Here is a 17,036-nt window from a genome sequence, read left to right on the forward strand (position 1 = left end):
AATAATTTAAGAATGGTAACGAGGAGAGACAACACAAAATTGCATGTCCTGCACTATCCCTATCGCATTCAAGAAAAAGAACTACAAGTGCAGATGATGACAAACTGCGCAATCCAAGAAAGGCGCAACTGGCATTGTGCACGAAGTTTATTTGCCAGAGAGCAGTTCCTTTATTGGTCAATGTGGATTGGTCTTTCAGACAGAGAGAGAAAGAGCTGACGTTCCTCTCGAAAACAAGGTAACTGCAAAAAACACGGAGAACACAAACAGACGTAGACGGCACGCGGCCAGACTGAGAACTGATATTTTTTCTATATGAAAGTTAAGAACGGAAGATTTTGACAATCTATCTTCTAGTGAGTATTTCAAGGTTGTAAAACATTGCTGTGCCTGCAAAAAAAACTGCAGAAGTTGCGCCTTCTGCTTCTAGACAAGACAAAAATTTTTACAGGCACAGTGACGCCGTACATGAGAGTTGTTCGAGGCCTATATTATAAAGAAGAAAAACGCGTTTGTGCTAGCGATCCTTCCGTTGCACTGTGAGGTGCAATTTCTGGACGCGAGGATGTTACCGCAACTAACTGATAGCTTTGACCACGTGGTTTTTGTTCACGCATATATATAATCTTTCAACGAATAAAATTCAGTTGTGAGTGCGCGTTTCCTATGCACTTGAGGGGGGAGGTGGAACGGGTCCAAAGGCATAGTAAGCCTGTCGAGGCCTGTCCACCCTAGTGCGCCTGTCGCAGGGACACAGCGTAACATGTATAACAGTAATGTAGCATATAAATGCTACTTCTGTTCACTTCTGTTTGAGTTGGGTTTGTTTTCTGGCGCAGCAATCACATTTTCAAGATGAGCATCCGCCAAATAGCCCAGGTTGCCGCTCTACTACATCAGAGGTTGCAAAAAATAATTCTGGAAGCCATCTACAAAAAAAAAAGGCAGGGAGATCATTGAAGCCTCGATTATTTCCAAGGCCAGGCCGACCTCTCCACCTTTCCCTCTCATTAAAATTCCTTTCTGTCTGTCTTCAAGGCCTGTGATCGATAGGTTGGCGTGCTCTCAGTTTCGTTAGCATAGGCGGAACTAACTTTTCTCGAATATTTTGGGAATTGCAAGAATGCTTCCATTCTTGCTGCTGCTTTCTAATGGCGATTGTCTTTTCGTATTTATACTTTTACCGTGACACCGCTTTTCCTAGGAATATGTTACTTTCCATTAACAATGGTCCTGCTTTAGGAACGTCGTCCACTGTTTTGCTGTGTGCCGTCGCCTACTTCTGATATTGTCGGATAAATATAGCGTGAGCAGCCAAGTAGGAGCGCGATAAAGTACTAGAAAAGGCGTTATAGGTTCCGCCTCTCGAGCTTTCTGCACATGCGCCAACTTTGACCTTCTGGCTACGCTGCCGCTCACAGAAGCTTGGATCGCGCGTTGCAGTGTTTGCTTTATGTATGACACATGCTACACGTCAAATATGACGGTATTATCCACCTTGCCCCTTATTCCGCTGGAGCGCTGTTCGTTCGCAACATTCATCGGCAATATGGTTAAGTTTCTCTCTTACGTATACCTTTCCATCCGACCAATTAAAGATTTGAAATACGATTGGTCATGCGATTCGGCTGCTGCGCGAAGTACGCTGCTGACGAAAATAAATCAGACAGCAGGAGCTTTGGTAGTAGTAGAAAGGGCTACTCTAGGCGCCCCTGTCGCGAAGAAACACAGGCAATTATTGCGCAGGCCTATTCAAGCTTACCTACAACAAGGCAGGTGGGGGGTGTATGCTGAATCTATAGGCCGCTCTGCTACACAAGCTCCTCATTAGCGGCCATTTAGTGTGCAGCCTAGCCCTTTCGTTGCACTGTCGGGTGGTGTCTAGATGACTCTTTTTTCAAGCAGTGATCACGCACCTGACATTACACGGTGAGGCAAAAAATTATCTGCGGTTTCATCGGTTTCCAGGGAGCAAGACGCTGTACTCTCTTGTGTTAATTTAATATCACTCTAGCTAAGACTGTTCGCATATCAGTGCTCTCTCATGGAACAAGTCATCAAATTCGACGAGAGTGGCTGCATGCGGACGAAGCACAAGACTGGGCCACCGTCATCTCCAAGTAGGTTCCTTAAGCTGCGCACAGCCAGCGATTGTTTTCGTCAGTTTTCGCATTGCTTGGAATGTTGAGAGCAATCCACGTGGCGTTAACTGCTTGCAGCATGCTCAGCGTTTGCAGCGGATCTCGCAGTCAATATTTTCCTTGTTCTCGTATTAGGGAGGCTTATAGTATCTGATGCTGTTCTTTTCTGAGCAGCCTGTGCGCTAAGAGGCACGCAGCACATTCGACCGGCTGAAACCAAACACTAAACAGACGAGCCGAACTCGCCCAGCTCATCATAATCTGGAAAGCGAGAGCGCGAACCAGCAAGAACGAAAGAGAGCCACAAGAACGCAGGAGAAGGGCTGAACTACCAACTGAATTTTCATTTCAAACAGGCCATGTTACATACAATCCAATACACCAAGTGCCCAGTGACATGAGCAACCCTGAAAGTGCAAGCAGCGCCGAGGGAACACTCAAGCTGTAGGTGTTTGCAGCGCACACGAAACACGGACGGACAGAAAAGGGAACGAAACACAACGCTGTGTTTCGTTCCCTTTTCTGTCCGTCCGTGTTTCGTGTGCGCTGCAAACACCTACAGCATGAAAAACCAACTAGCCCAAGAAAAGACGATTCTGCAACACTCAACTTTATCACTGAAAGTTAGATACCAGCAAAATCTCACTGTCGTGCATCCAAACGCGGAAGGGAGTAACGACGTTCATAAGTACAGAATGCGTCTTTAATTCGCAGCAAAATCAGTCAACACGGCGAAGCAAAAGCAGAGTTAAAACGTCGTCATTTCAAAATCAGTGTCAATGGAAAACTCTCAACGGAAGCAAAATGAAACACAGGCAACAATAACCTGGGTCTGGGGCTAAAAATAATTCTAAATTCCATCAAAACCTGCAGGTCACGGGAAATCAGAAGGCGGGTGCACCGGCGTTGTCGGCCGCTAGAGTCGGTCCCTGCAGTTGCCTCTGCCTGTAGCCGCTGTAGTAGCAGGCTAAAGCCGACGACGAATCTAGAGGACCTTCCTCCGGCTCTCATCGCATCTGCGGGATAGTTTCACAAGCATCAGCGAGAGGCGTTCCGCGTCATGGCGGCGGTATAAAGTCATGTTCAAGCTGAATGTGGACAACCGTGTACATTTGTGATTTTTTTTAAATTCCGGATATATTCTAAAGTGTCATTAAACAGTTCCTTAATAATTAGCGTTAAAATCATGCACATATTATATTAAACACTAATGCATATTTTCTCAACATTATTTTAAAGGTAAAAGGTTTTTGCGAAGGAAAACATAAATTATGTCGTACACTTGCCTTCTACAACCGACGAGGCGGCAAAACTTCCAGTGTACGCATCTGCCGTAGAATTAAGTGGTGCCTGGAATCAAAGGTCGGGGTCTGGCTGTGTCAAACACATAGCGCAGGGCACGATAGCCGTCGCGGTAGACGTTGTCAATGTTGTCGTGATCCAGGCATACCAGCAACCGTGGATTGTAACCCAGCGCTGCGCGCAGAGCTGTCAGCACTCGCTGCTGAATAGTGACCCGCAGGTAGTCGACGGCCAGTAAAGGCCGCCCCGGCCAGAGAGCTACATACACGGCGCTGTACGTCTCTATCAGGCAGTCCGGCTCTTTGGTCAGCAAGCAGGCGGTAAACACAGTCCCGTACATTGTCCAGCCGAGAGTTGCTTCGCGTTCGCCAACTGCCAAGGCAGCCGCAATGCGCCTCAGCAGCACGGGACACTCATCCCAAGCAGGCGCAGTCCGAAGGCAGAGGACCCGCCACACATCTAAGCGCTGGCGCAGCGCCATCCAGCCGCGCAGCCATGCTATCCGCCGGAGACAGTATTCGTCGTCCCCAGCCGCTTGGACAGCTTCGCATACAACACGGTGAACATTGGAGGGCGGCAGTTGCTCGAGTCGCGGCAACCACGACAAGTTCTCTTCGTCCAAGCGACACAGTTGCGCTGCACTGAATCCACGCAGCAGAAATTGCAGGTTTAACATCTGGATATCCGCCATTGAAGAGCCGAGTTGTGGGGCTGATGCGCCGATGCTTAGGCGGTGTTCGTGGACGATTTGAAATGCACACCCCTCTCGATAAGTTAACGAACGTAATCAGTTCCCTGGCAAAGTTGTTTTCATTGCACACAAATAGATGTACGGCTTAAAAGGCTTTTCATTGAAGGCACACTTGCGAGCGCTGCTGCTGATACATCGTATTTCATTTCTTCCGCATTTAGGAACCGGTTGATATAATGACTGGCTTCAAATTCTTCGCTGTGCACTCTGTACTTAAGGCGTCGCTCAGAGGCACTCTACCATTCTATTCCTTATCACTCTGTATTGGTTTTATTAAAGATGCCAAAGAATCTCAGAAGAAGCGTTGTCACGCCCGCCCAAGTAAAATAAAAAATGCATGCAATAAATTTCTCAAACATAATAAAAACAGGTGACGCATTGTTCACAAGCATATACGTTACGGGCTGACCAGCATCTCTATAACAAGGTAATGGCTGGTTTTCCGCATACCTCTTTGTCCTTTAAGGCTCGCAAGCTAAGTGCATTGCATGCCCTTTTACCGAATTACACTTGTCGGCGGGGCACGAAAATAATCTTATCGCGTGCACTAGCCCTAGCTTCTTTGACAAATCGATAGTAGAGGAACAAACGGCACGTGTTCATGACGCCAGCTGGAGGCCAGAGATGCCATGTTTCAAAGTGTGTGCCTTACTCGCTTTATCGGTCGACTGGTATGTCTGAGTCTCCTAAGGCAGTCAATCTGGCAGCTGCTTTCGGGGAAGGTAAGATAAAGGTATACAGAATCTGCGTGTCACAGGTGACACTGCAGTTGTTCTATTTGGAGACTAAAAACTGGTGCTTTCAGCCGCTTGCACGACTACACACGCGAGAGCACACTCTTAATGATTAGAGGCCTGCGTCTGGCAGATAGCATTTATTGCCTAGCTTCTCTCGGCGCAGCTCAGATACCTCACCGAGTGCAACGAAATCTGCTTGCTGCTCTCGCTGGCTGTTTGTTACGGCGTTGCACTCGACGCGGCAAACGTCAGAGCATGTTCCCTATGTATATACTGGTAGCGTGCATTTCATACAACCCCATACGTTCAAAACATACCAGCTTGTGGGTGGAAGCCAGCGCAGTCTATGGCACGAGTGCAAAAGCGAAGCCATCAATATTGTGACGAAGCAGAAGAATGGCGGCCGTATACGTAGACGGAAACCGCTGAGAGGCCTAGTTCATTCCCAAAAACCTAACCCAGCCTGACCACTGCTCATGCGACTGTGTTTGTTTAGTCGTCTTCGCGGATCAGCGCGGAGGTAGCGCTGCTGAGGCGAGTGGCATTAATGTATCCACTGTGAAAGAAAAGCGTAGTGTCGATGCGGAGCCAAGTATTTAAAGAATGAAGAGAAAAGCAAAAAAGAAACGAAAATTAGGCAGAAAAACCACACCAAGAACGCTGAGACGTTGTCACGGATCCCCGGAGAACACATGGGCCGAAAGAATGGAGTAGGCGACAGGTGTACCCACACAGATGCACATTTAATACATCCTTCGCGACACAAACACTAGAACACAAAACTAACTAACAAAACTAACACCGAACACAAAGACTAGCAGTACATGCGACCCGGGAACACCCAGTCTACTAGCGTTCGGCGTTCGTGCTCAGGGTGCTGTGCTGATGAAGCGTTGCATAAGTCCAATCAGTGGCATCCAGGTAGCCGGCGTCGAGGCGAAGTACTCACGCTGACGTGGCTAGCAGCGTCGTTGGCGTCGTCGTACGAGTTCTCGGTCCAAGCTGTCGTGGAGGCGATGCTGGCAATGCTGGCGTTGTGGGCACAACCCGAATGGGTGGCATCAGCGCTGGAGGCACCCCTTGCCGTAGCAGCGGTTCCGTCAGCCGTTGACTCCCCGCAACTGGCTCAAGAACGGCAGGAAGTGTATGGTATAGTCAAGGGTTTGACGGCATACCGTCTGGTCAGGAATCATGGCTTGATGAGATTCACTGGTCACTGACCATGGTCAAAGAAAAATGACATTTCGGGAGCGCTACGGCTCCCTTGTGAACAAGGGAGCCGTAGCGCTCCCGAAACGTCATTTTTGTTTGACCGTGAACAAGGGAGCCGTAGCGCTCCAGAAACGTCATTTTTGTTTGACCATGGTCAGTGACCAGTGAATCTCATCAAGTCTATGGTACGACGCCGTAGATCTCGAGATCACCGGAGCAGTAGCAGTTGCTCTCTTCCAGCCGAGGTGTTCCTGACCCACCGGAACCTCCACTTCTCTGTTGTCTCCCCCCCGCCCGTGCCACGCTATTCCTTGCGCTTTTATAACATTGACGTTGGTACACGTCATCCTTGTCATCGTAGTAATCGTCTTCTCTTAGCCTTAGTCGCTTTGGGACGTTAAACCCCATAAACCAAACCAACCAAACCTTTATTTTCGGGTTAATACACATCATGGTTATCGTCGTCTTCTCTAAACTTCTTTAGTTCATATTTCTATTTTAAACTTTCTATTATATGTTACAGATGCATACTGTCGATAAGGACGGGAAAATGAAAACAACGTTCAGAATAGCATGTAGAGGGCGATAGCGCAGTTTGAAATACGTTATGAAGAGCACTGCAGTCACAGTAGAGCTGTGATTTCAAACGACTCAAAGGAACAACATCAGTTCGAGGTCGCCGACGGCCGCACATCCATCAGGAACGACTTTATAATTCACGTTTCCGACGCGGCGGAAGACTTTATACGGTCCTAAATAGCGGAGAAACTGTATTTCGGAGAAACATTTTTGGCTTACAGGGGCCCACACCCATACGCACTCACCTGGTTATAGGGCACTTTCCTAGGGCGGAGGTAGTAATACCGCGAGCCCGTGTTTTCCTTCGTCATGAGACGCAAGCAAGCCAGCTGACGGGCTTGATGGCTTTTTCGGCGAAGCTGCCCGCATGTAATGTGACGTGGGCATCTGCGCACAGAAGCATCGGTTCAACGTCACCCGCAGTCTTGTAAAGATATGGAACGAAGTAACGCGGGCTGTTCCCTGAATCACTGTGTTATAAGCAAAGGTAACGTATGCCATGTTTTGTGTTCCACATCTAGGTTCATGAAAATCACATCCGCCAGCGTCTTTTTGAGGCATTCTGGAGTTAGTCACCTCCTATTCCATGTCTTAATGCCACCACGCGAACACTCTGCGATAAACAGTTCAGCCGCAATTCTCATATTAAGATTTGTAAAGACGTGGAATTGGGCGTGCATAGATCGTCGGTTGGAATCCTTGCCGTGAGCTAGGCTCTAACATAACTTAGCTAGTAAGCTTAGACAGCACAAACCGCTGAAGTGTATGACTTCAATCGGGACATTTTGGAGCAAACTGTATGCCTACAAATTTTACATGAATGTCGGGAATAAGTGGTCCGACTGTGACGCTTGCCAGACGGATCTCTGTACCGGACTGAGATAGTTTTGTGTTTTGGTGCTTGGGGATCACACTGCTGAGTGTTGTTTTATTCTATTATGTAACTACCTCGGTTACCATGGAAACCGCTGGGTTACGATTTGCCTTATAACGCATACCGCTGAGACCTGGAGCGCGAGAAGTAGAGCTTCACGCTCTAATACAATGTCGTTGCTATGGAGGCAGCCATCTTGGATTCTATCCGTGAATCCCAATAACTCGGAGGCTCGGAAGGCGACCAGTAGAGCTAACGCTGTAAAACTCGTGCGGTTTAGCATTGCTTAGCGCTAAATATTGCTCGAAAGGATAGCGTTTTCAAGGCGGGCACCGGCACCACGTACCTGAAAGCGCGATTTAGGTTTCATTGACTCAGCTCACCTACAGACTCCCATAGGCCTCTTAGAGACTCCCAGCGATTTATTCAGCGGGCAGGGCGTCGCGCAGAACGGGCGAAGACGTTCCGTAGACTCCTTGGCAGCGTTGTAGCAAGCTGTAGCGTTCTACTTCGGAAGGCGAAGCTTAAGCGCCCTCCAATATTTTCGTCGTTAGTGCCGATTTGCCTAATTCTGCAGTGCCTATTTCTGCAGCAAAGTTGCCAACGTAAAAGCGCATTGCTCCAATGCCTTTTTTTGCGCCGCAGTGTTATCCACGTCAATACATGCAACGCACATGCCTCTTCTAAAAGCGCGACTATTATTTATAGAGCAGTGCTATTTGATGATTTAGACGATGTACAATGCACAGCGTGAGTGTGTGCTGCAGTTTACGCGAAGTGCGTTCGGTTTACGAAGAGAGCGTAGTGCTCTCGCGCAGTGGCCAGCGGAGCTAGTCTGTTGACGCCACGGGTTCGAATCCCAGTCACGGATATTCGTTGCAGTTATATTTATTTATTTATTTCAGTTCGCCGAAACCCACAAATACAAAGACCGCAAGCGTACAAACATTGCAAGATCCTGCTCGGGGTTTACCCTACAGAATAGTGCAGTCGCACTAAATAAAGCTATTGGCGTTTGGGCGCCTATACCGGTATCTTGGTCAAAATAAGAGAAAACGGGCCAATGCCGTACATCGCGATAGTTTTTCAGGCAGAAAGAGAGAGAGAAAAAACTTTATTTCCATTGCATGTAGGTACTTAGGGCAGCTGGGCTTGGTAAGGCCCCCAGGTGGGGGCGACTTCTTGAGCCCACGAAAGGAGTGCTGGGGTTGTCAGGCCTTCTGAGGAGTTGGTTCCATCCGTCCTCGGATGGAGCTCGCAGTAAGGTTCGTGGGGGCGGGATCCCCGAGCAACCCCAGAGGATATGCGCCTAGGTGGCGATTTCTCCCTGGTTACAATTTTGGCAGATGGGCTCGTATTCCCTGTCTGTGAGGAGTGAAAATCCAGTATGGCTAGGGATCGAGTGTGTCTGAAACCTGCGGAGCACGGTGACTTGCGCTCATTTGAAGTAGGGGTGGGGAGGCGGGAAATGACGTCTCGTCTATCTGTGGAGATTGGTGATTTCGGCAAAGGTCTCGGGGTCCTTGGCAACACTGTCTGCGTCCGTGGGTTCGGCCAACCGGTTAGTTAGTCCTCGGGCTAGTCGGTCGACCCCTACGTTTTCAGAGCTTCACGCGTGGGCGGGTAGCCAGACAGGTTGATCTTATGGCCGGGAGTGCAGCAGCGAAGGATGCGTGCTGCGGGGTGGCAGATAAAACGTCTCCTATCCAGGTAATCATATGTGATGTCGTCTGAATGCTGAGCGGTGCCGTGAGAGAGCGTTGAAAATTGTTTTAGAGCGCAGGTCTTAAGCGCCCGTTTCTGCGTTTCGCGGCGTCTCCGTTGTCCCCTTCTTAGCAACCGGCGCACCAGTGGGGGGCCCAGCTGTGCATACCAAACGTGACGTCACACAGTAGCGGTAGAACGAGGGCGCGCGCGTCGGAGGTGGCAGCTGCACAGCCGCTCCTCCCATAGACACTTCGTTGCAGTCGAGTGAGTGAGACGCACGGCTCCGAAGCGGCCCAGTGATTCCGCGCCAAGCGGCTCGGGGAAGCGGCTGTGGGTTGACCACTAGGATTTCGCCAAACACACGTTAGAATTTCTAAAGTGTCCTCGGTATTTTTTTGAGGAAAGCAAATGCGCAGTATCTGTCTCCCACAGCTGCGAAATCAATAGAGCGGGGGCTTAGAAAGCAGAGGTTAAAATTTGCAAATTGGTTTTTGACGAAAGGAAATGAGCAGTGTCTGTCTCACACATCTCGGTGGACGCCTTAACCAGAGGCAAGGCACATAACTGCCCTCTTGGAACACTGGACGGCTCAATCGTGCTTTAAGCTACGTGGCGGTAGTCACAGATGTGCGCTGCATGCTTTGGCATTGACAGTGTTGTGCCGGAAACCACCTGCCAAGGTGGCAGGGTGGGTGGGGACATTAATGCAGATATAATGACAAGCGGGAATTTCTTACCACTTATGCGGGAGAACATCTCGTTCCTCTCGCTCGTAACGGCTCCCACAGCTGTGAAAACCTTCCGAAATACTTATGCAGACCTCGTCTTTGAGAACCAGGCATTGGTGCAGTAAGTGCATGATGAAATGAACTGCGGCGCAACAAGGACACTAACAAGAGAGGGGACACCACATGCGCACACTACCAACTGTTTATTGCATGGAAAGGTGACATATTTAAACATACAGCTCAGGCATGACACTCATCGCATTATCGCTCCGAACCCAACACGTGAAAAAAAGAATCTTGCACGGCAGGTTGAAGCAGCGATGTGAGCGACGAGCGCATGTACTGAAGCATAGGAAAGACTTGAACACATAAAGGGGCCCACTGTACAAGAAATTTACTTCAGGTACTCGCCCCTCAGGCCATTTTTCTTAAGTACCTTTCTTGTACAGTGGACCCTTTTATGTGTTCAAGTCCTTCCTTTGCTCGAGTACATGCGCTCGTCGCTCACATCGCTGCTTCAACCTGCCGTGCAAGATTCTTTTTTTCACGTGTTGGGTTCGGAGTGATCATGCGATGAGTGTCATGCCTGAGCTGTATGTTTAAATATGTCACCTTTCCATGCAATAAACAGTTGGTAGTGTGCGCATGTTGTGTCCTCTCTCTTGTTAGTGTAGTAAGTCGAGCATATATCCATCTATTTCTCCGTCCGCAAAGATTCCTTCATTACAATCAAGAACTGTTAGTGGAGTGTTTCTTGAAGGAGGAATATATGTGAAAAATAACAAGTTGTGTGTAATTGTACATACATGTCTTGCTCGAATTCTTTGCCTCAATGTATCGAAAAGCTGAAGGAGCTGATGAGCTGTGCTCAACTTTCGCATTAGGAAGTAATGTAATCGTCGGCAATTTTTCGAGGAAAGGAAATTATGCAGTAACTGTCTCACATAAGTTTGTGCACACCTGAACAGCGCCGTAAGGGAAGGGATAAAGGAGGTAATGAAAGAACAAAGGAAGAAGAGGTGCCGTAGTGGACGTCTCCGGAATAATTTCGACCTCCTGGGGACCTGGATACGCGGTGCCCTTGCACTGACATTGCAAACCGCACGGGCGCCTTTTGCGCTTCGTCTCCATGGATACGCGGCCGCCGCAGTCGGGTTCGAAAGCGAGGTCTATTATATTGTTGCGAGAGCAACACTACGCCAGACAGCTCGGCTCGTCGCGTGATCGCACTTCAGCCGTATGCCGTGGCCCACAAGTGACCTCTAGCCGCCGTTGCCTAGCAACGCCGCAGCCGCGCGCCAACAGATGGCGCCGCTGTTGCCTTGCGTGGGTATATATATTGTCAGTGGACAACGAAGAAGACAGTGCTGGGCTGTCGGCGGTGGTTCGACTGAGCTGCTGACAGCATCCCTCAGTAACTACTCCTTGTGTGCCTACATTTACGTAACATCTCTTGGTGGAGGTCGCGGGTTCGAGCCACCATACCGCTGACCCGACGAGCCCATCCGTCGAGATAGCTACCGACGCGCCTGCCACGCCAACTGTCGTCCTAGCCCACCCTCGAGACCCGGGCACATTCTGCGGTACCGATGGCGTGGACGTCGAAGACTGGCTCTCGCTGTACGAGCGTGTGAGCACACACAACATGTGGGACCCCACGATGAAGTTGGCCAACGTCATTTTCTACTTGACGGGCACCGCAAGGGTCTGGTTCGAGACCCACGAGGAATAACTGACCAGTTGGGACCTGTGTAAGCAGAAGCTTACCGAATTGTTCGGTAAGCCATTCGGACGTCAGCTGGCTGCGAAGAAGGAGCTTGCATGCCGCGCACAATCGTCCACAGAGTCATATGTGTCTTATATTCAGGAAATTTTAGCCCTCTGCATGGAAGTTGATTCCGCCATGTCAGAGAGTGACAAGGTCGGTCACGTTCTCAAGGGAATTGCAGACGACACCTTCAACTTGCTGGTGTACAAGGACTGTGGAACGGTTGACGCCATCTTAAAAGAATGCCGCCGGTTTGAACAAGCGAAAAGCCGCCGTATTTCCCCCCAGTTCACGCGGTTGCCGAACACGGCGGCAACGTCGTCCTGCGTAGACTCTTCCCAATCGTGCTCCCTGCCAACATCCGACAGCCTGACCCGACTTGTACGCCGAGAACTAGAGGCAGTGTCTCCCACAGTTTCTCACTTATCGGTACCGGACAGTGCCCCTGCAGTATCCCTTATACAGGCTGTTGTCCGACAAGAATTCGCCAATCTCGGGATCCGACTTGTATGCTCCATTAGTTGCCCAGATGTTCGTCATGTTTCTCCTGTGCTCGATGCCCGACATCCGTACCACACTCGCCGCAGCCGCAACCCCGATGAGTGGAGAACACCTGACGACAGGCCCATCTGTTTTTACTGCTCCCGAGTTGGTCACATCTCCCGACACTGCCGAAGCCGTCCGTCATCGACCTACCGCCGCTATCCTGATTCTTTCTATCCCCGCCGCTCGTCGTCGCCCCATGAACCACAGCTCGCAAGCTCCGACGCTCAGGCCCCTCCAACCAACCGCTCGTCGTCGCCATACCGACGTCGATCTCCGTTGCCCCAAACTCGCCGCCCGTCATCTCCTGGCCCGTATGCTCGAACCCGTTCGGAAAACTGATGGCTGCAGCGTCTGGGGGTGATGCTGCTCCGACGACCGACCTTGAAAATCCTCCTTTGACTCTACATGCCCGACGGAATATACTTAGCGTCGACGTGGACGGGATCCCTGTTACCGCTCTCATTGACACGGGAGCGCACGTCTCTGTTATGAATGCCTGTCGACGCCGTCGCCTAATAAAAGTGCTCACTCCTGCCCACTCCGCTGGTGTTCGTGTCGCCGATGGCGGTACTTCCGCTGTCGTTGGAATGTGCACAGCCCGTGTGTCAATCGCCGGCCGCCATACTTCGGTTCTCTTCACTGTCCTCGAACACTGCCCTCATGACCTCATCCTTGGCCTTGACTTTCTTTCCGAACATTCTGCCCTCATTGATTGCGCCACAAGTGTCGTTCAGCTCGCCCTACCTTTTAACGAGGAGCCTCCGGCTCCAGTTGGCCATCGCCTATGTACCGTGGATTTTGTCCGCCTGAACCCCGCAGCCGTCACTTACGTATCATTCTCTTCCGTCCCACCAGTTCCCGATGGCCAATACATCGTTACTCCGGCCCTTGATGTGCCTCTCACACGGAGTGTTGCCCTCGCACATACAGTGGTCACTATGTTTGCCAATCGAGCATCCCTTCCGATCCTCAACTTTTCATCGCACGTTCAGCCGCTTCCCCAAGGCATGTCACTCGCCACGATGTGCCCTGCTTCCGACTGCGTTGTCTCAGCTGTCACTGGCTGTGTACCTCCCTCTCCGAAATGCCGCGAGTCCGACGTCCCACCATCTCACCAATACGCAAGAATGATTGCCCCTGACCGCTTACCAGCACAAACTCACGGCCTCAGGTGCCTTCTTTCCTCATTTCACGACATCTTTGACTTCGACAACCGCCCTTTGGCTCGGGCCTCTGTGGTTACGCATCACATTAACACCGGTGACGCCGCTCCTATCCACAGACGTCCGTATAGGGTCTCCAGTACAGAACGGAACATCATTCAGCAGGAGGTGGACAAAATGCTTATTAAAGACATTATAGAGCCCTCGTCGAGTCCTTGGGCCTCACCAGTTGTCCTAGTTAAAAAGAAGGACGGGAGCTGGCGCTTTTGCGTTGATTACCGGCACCTTAACCGCATCACGAAAAAGGACGAGTATCCTCTCCCCAAAATTGACGACGCTTTGGATTGCCTTCACGGAGCCAAATTTTTCTCTTCCATCGACCTTCGATCCGGTTATTGGCAAATTGCTGTAGATGACCAAGACCGTGAAAAGACTGCATTCGTCACACCAGACAGCTTATAATAGTTCAAAGTTATGCCGTTCGGTCTCTGCAATGCGCCAGCTACCTTTGAGAGAATGATGGACTCCTTGCTTCGAGGATTTAAATGGGTTACATGCCTGTGTTACCTAGACGACGTCGTGGTTTTTTCGCCCTCATTTTCCACGCACCTCGAACGACTGACGATCATTCTTTCTGTCTTCCGTAAGGCCGGGCTGCAGCTCAACTCGTCGAAATGTCAATTCGCTCGTCGCCAACTGACCATCCTTGGCCATCTGGTCGATGCCTCGGGAGTCCGCCCGGACCCTGCTAAAGTTCAAGCCGTCAAAGGCTTCCCTCTTCCCCAATCGTCCAGGGACGTGCGCAGCTTTGTAAGCCTGTGCTCTTATTTCCGCCGTTTCATCAAAAATTTTGCTGGCATCGCTCGTCCCCGCACCGACCTCCTTAAGAAAGACAGCCCTTTTACCTGGGGCTCTGCCCAAGGAGAGGCCTTTTCTTCCTTAATCCAATTGCTCACTTCACCTCCCATATTGGCCCATTTCGACCCGTCGGCGCCAACTGAAGTTCGCACAGACGCCAGCGGATATGGTATCGGCGCTGTGCTCGCCCAGCGTCACCAAGGTCAAGACCGTGTCATTGCATACGCCAGCCGTCTTCTTTCCACCGCCGAGCGCAATTACTCCATAACGGAGCGCGAGTGCCTCGCCCTTGTTTGGACGGTCGCTAAATTTCGACCCTACCTGTTTGGCCGTCTTTTCTCAGTTGTCACGGACCACCACACTCTTTGCTGGCTTTCTTCGCTGAAGGACCCCACAGGCCGGCTTGGTCGTTGGGCATTGCGCCTCCAAGAGTACTCTTACACCGTTGTCTACAAGTCCGGGCGCCTACATCAAGACGCTGACTGCCTGTCTCGTTACCCTGTGGAGCCGCAAGATCCTGGAGACAATGACCTCGGCCCGGCTTTTTCGCTATCTCTGATCTGCTTAACATCGCGGCCGAGCGACGACAAGATTCCTCCTTGCATCCCCTTATTGACCGCATCACCTGTGCCAACCCCGATCCTTCGCTCCAACGCTTTGTTCTTCAGGATGACATCCTATACCGCCGCAACCTTCGCCCTGACGACCCTCCGCTCCTGCTCGTCGTTCCTCAACGTCTCCGCTCTTCTGTCCTCACGGAACTACACGACCTGCCCACCGCGGGACACCTCGGTGTCTCCCGCACGTACGATCGGGTCCGACGCCGCTTCTTTTGGCCCGGCCTTTACCGTAGTGTTCGCCGTTACGTTGCCAGCTGCGACCTCTGTCAACGCAGGAAGCGGGCCTCCACTTTGCCTGCTGGCCTTCTGCAGCCTATCGACGTACCTCTGGAACCCTTTCATCGTGTCGGACTAGACCTCCTCGGACCTTTTCCTACGTCCAGTTCCGACAACCGTTGGATCGCCGTCGCGACTGACTACGCCACTCGGTACGCTATCACACGTGCATTGCCAACCAGTTGCGCCACTGATGTCGCCGATTTCCTGTTGCAAAATGTCATCCTTCATCACGGTGCCCCACGCCAAGTGCTGACGGACCGCGGCCGCTACTTTTTGTCGCGGGTAGTTGACGACATACTCCGGTCCTGTTCCACGCAGCATAAACTCACTACAGCGTACCATCCTCAAACGAACGGGCTTACCGAGCGCCTGAATAGGACCCTCACTGACGTGCTATCTATGTACGTCGTACCCGACCATCGTGATTGGGACATTGCCTTGCCCTATGTAACATTTGCTTACAATTCATCGCGGCATGACACCACGGGCTATTCGCCTTTCTATCTTTTGTATAGCCGGCATCCTGCGTTGCCATTGGATACGCTCCTGCCGCCTTCTTCGGCCTCGACCACGGAGTACGCACGTGACGCCATCGGTCAAGCAACCATGGCCCGCGAAATCGCCCGCGACCGTCTCACCGCCTCCCAGGCCTACCAGAAGTCAGTTTACGACCGCCGACATCGCCCAGTCCACTACACGCCCGGATCACTCGTCCTCGTTTGGCATCCCTCTCGCCGTGTCGGCCTTTCAGAGAAACTACTACATCAGTATAAGGGCCCTTATCGCGTGCTCCGTCAGGTGACTAACGTGACCTATGAGGTTGCCCCCCTCGATTCTCCGTCGTCACCCCCCCTCCCCTGCCACTGACGTTGTTCACGTGGCTCGCCTCAAGCCATACCGTGCACCTGTTCCGTCTTCCACTTAGCATCGGGACGATGCTTTCGCCGCCGGGAGTTGTGTCAGTGGACAACGAAGAAGACAGTGCTGGGCTGTCGGCGGTGGTTCGACTGAGCTGCTGTCAGCATCCCTCAGTGACTACTCCTTGTGTGCCTGCATTTACGTAACAATATATTGTCGCGCGCTACGCATGGGCCCTGAAGAACAACGAAGAAGTGCTCATGCAGGAAGAAAAAGAAGAAGTTCGGTATCTTGCAGCTGACGCGCCAGGCTCGGATCGACCTGCCTATGTAAATAACCTTTGTAAATAGAACCTGTAACAGTGTGGTGTTGGTTCTGGGTCGATCACCACGGACCCCTCTCGAAACCGCTGCAGCCGAAGAATTGGCGGATTGCCACCGTTGCCCGTGAAAATGACCAAGGAAGCCGCCGCACGTCCGACCGGAGCAGCAGCGCCCATTTGGCAGCACTATCCTGAGCCGCGGACGTTTTCCGGGAAGGCTGGCGAAGATGTGGATGAATGGCTCACCAATTACCAGCGGGTGAGCAACTACAACCGTTGGGATGCCACTCTGCAGCTGGCCAATGTCGTTTTCTTTCTGGATGGTACCGCGTTAACTTGGTTCGAAAACCATGGAGCCTCTTTAACGAGTTGGGACCGTTTCGTGGAAGAGCTCCGTAGCTGATTTGGGGATACCGTTGCGAAACGAAAATGCGCTGAGCAGTCTTTGCTTCAGAGAGCGCAAGTGCCTGGAGAGACCTGCACGACATATATAGAAGAGGTATTGAAGATGTGCAGGGTCGTTAACCCCAGCATGTCCGACGAAGATCTCTTTGGCCATCTCCTCAAGGGCATCGCAGAGGACGTCTACAG

The 17,036-nt window shown here is 51.2% G+C and overlaps 1 pseudogene; it reads left to right on the forward strand.

Moving 5' to 3' along the window:
* Window positions 1–8,337: 8,337 nt before the first annotated feature.
* Window positions 8,338–15,341, forward strand: LOC149356200 (uncharacterized; annotated as a pseudogene).
* The last annotated feature ends 1,695 nt before the right edge of the window (window positions 15,342–17,036 follow it).

Source organism: Amblyomma mixtum, chromosome 3 (genome assembly GCF_055824585.1).
Source record: "Amblyomma mixtum isolate Tamu chromosome 3, ASM5582458v1, whole genome shotgun sequence".
Classification (NCBI taxonomy): Eukaryota; Metazoa; Arthropoda; class Arachnida; order Ixodida; family Ixodidae; genus Amblyomma; species Amblyomma mixtum.